This window comes from Suncus etruscus, chromosome X (genome assembly GCF_024139225.1).
Source record: "Suncus etruscus isolate mSunEtr1 chromosome X, mSunEtr1.pri.cur, whole genome shotgun sequence".
NCBI classification, from domain to species: domain Eukaryota; kingdom Metazoa; phylum Chordata; class Mammalia; order Eulipotyphla; family Soricidae; genus Suncus; species Suncus etruscus.
In genome coordinates this window covers 99,247,279-99,249,665 of record NC_064868.1, presented here as the reverse complement: position 1 = coordinate 99,249,665, position 2,387 = coordinate 99,247,279, and the positions used below count along the sequence as shown (strand labels likewise).

The window sequence follows — 2,387 nt, the reverse complement described above, 5'->3', positions numbered from 1 at the left end:
AATGACATTTTATTCATTTGTAAACAGGAAGCACAAATGGACGTGCATGGGGTAAGACAGAAGTGTCCCAAAGATGGTCAGGACTATCATTCTCTGAAACCTCACTTTGAGTTGCATTGAAACCTGTAATATGCTAGCTTTGAAAAATGTTTTTCAGCATCATCTATAATGCATAGATCTCCCCCCCATCAAAATAGCTAAAAGCTGAGGCCAGAGAGATAGCACAGCCGCAGGGCGTTTGCCTTGCACGCAGCTGACCCAGGATGGTGGCTTGAATCCTGGCATCCCACATAGTCTCCATGCCTTCCAGGAGTTACTTCGGAATGCAGAGCCAGGAGTAACCCCTGAGCACCGCCAGGTGTGACCCAAAAACCAAAAAAATAATGTTAAAAGCTAATTAGGGGATATGTGGAAGTAAACATTTAAATAAAATTCTTCCTTTTATTTTTTTCAGGAGGTTAAAGTGTTTGGACTACACACAGCTGTATGTTCTAGGCTCACTCCAGGTTTTTCAGAAGTAGGGTCAGCTGCATGCAAGACATCTGCCTCCATCTCTATACTGTGTCCATAGCCTGAGGATTTCATTTTCATAATTCACTAAACACTTTGTATCTAAAGCCTATGAGTACCATTCTTCCAGGGGCTCTAATTCAACTGCAGTGATTAGTTTCCTCTGTCTTCTCATATGTATACATATGTGTGTGTGTCATTTGAGAGTTGTATTTGTTTCCTGTCTCACAGGAATTGTGACTTGCTATTTTTCTGAAATCTATCATTTGGGGCAACAGGAGAGATAGTACATTAGATAACATACCTGCATTATACACAGATAACCCAGGTTTGATCTCTGACTGCCCCAAGTCTGCCAGGAGTGATCCCTGAGTGAAGAGCCAGGACATAGTCCAGAGCAAGGCTGGGCACAAGTATTTGAAAACTATAGGAATGAAAAAAATGCTGCTTCATTTTTTAAGGGGGGCCTTCCAGTGGAGACCAGAAGCCCTGCTGGATAAATTCTAAAAGAGCTGTAACACTAAATGCTGCTTCATGTTGATCCTCATCAAATAGCTGGGAAGCATCAAGGCTGTGGTGAGCACATGCTTTGCACACAGATGGTCCATATTTGGTCCACAGTACCACATGGACCCTCAAGTGGCACGGGAAGTGAGCTGTGAACATAGAGCTAAGAGTAGCTTCTGAGCATTGCTTGATGTGACCCTAAAACAGGAAGAAGGAAGGAAGGAAGGAAGGAAGGAAGGAAGGAAGGAAGGAAGGAAGGAAGGAGGAAGGAAGGGAGGGAGGGAGGGAGGGAGGGAGGGGAGGGAGGGAGGTGAGGGAGGGGAGGGAGGGGAAGGAAGGAGGGAAGGAAGAGAGGGAGGGAGGGAAAGGGGGAGGGAGGGAAGGAAGGAGGGAAGGAAGAGAGGGAGGGAGGAAGGGGGAGGGAGGAAAGGGGGGAGGGAGGGAAGGGGGAAGAGAGAGAGAAGAGGACTCTAAACTGGGCTTTGTAGCCGAAATACTTGATCATCCCTCACCTCACAGCAAAATAATCTTTAAAAGCTTACAAGGCAGGTAGCTTAAAACAACAAAGGAATCCCTTTCCCCGAAGTTTCCAGTCTGAGCTGACACATAGAGAACAGAAATGTTCCATTGTTAAGCAACTAAATCTATGCACTAACTGAAGGATAGACACGTGTAAGCGTCTTTAGCTTCAAAGGCAAAGTCACTGAGTTTGAGCTGTACGGTCTTACAATGAAGACGGCAAACCCCACTTTCAAAGTGCAAGTAGAAACAAGCCAATAAAAGAGGGCTGAAGGGAATGCAGGCTCAACAACTCTGCGGCCAAGCAAGTGGGAAAGAGTCATTGTAGTTAGCAGAAGGGTCTTTTTATTCCTTGAAAGGGAAATATGTGCATTCCTCTCTGAAACCTTTCTTGTCTTCACTCACTCCCTGGCTGTACAGCCCTGTGCATACTTCATCTTGCCACCTCTAACGACTTCCTGCCTCTCTCATTCCATGCCTATGTCCCCACTGGACTTTAAATGCTCTGAGAACAAAATCTTTTTTCCTGTGCCTCCATTCCCATTGCTCAGTACCTGGCTCAGTGTGGGGGGTGCCATAAGAGTTTTGGAAGGGAGGGTATCCCATAATTCCCTACGGTGAAAAAAGCAACAACTAAACAAATGTCTTGGGTAAAGTTATGGCAAGCCAATTTAGACTCTGCAGAAGAAAGAGAACTGTAAACTCCCAGCTCCTAAATCAAAGGTTGAAAGCCAGCTCCCCCCTAGCCATAGCTCCCTGATATGGCTCCTGATGAATCATCTGTTACATCCTCCAAAGGGGTCACTTGAAGGTAACTCAGCAGAGCTCCCATGGCCTATTGACCTTGTTCT

The 2,387-nt window shown here is 45.7% G+C and overlaps 1 non-coding gene across 1 annotated transcript; it reads right to left on the bottom strand.

Moving 5' to 3' along the window:
- Nucleotides 1-971: 971 nt before the first annotated feature.
- Nucleotides 972-1,033, bottom strand: LOC125999627 (U7 small nuclear RNA). The gene has a single exon (XR_007492140.1). It is a non-coding gene; the product is annotated as a U7 small nuclear RNA (small nuclear RNA).
- Nucleotides 1,034-2,387: the final 1,354 nt, after the last annotated feature.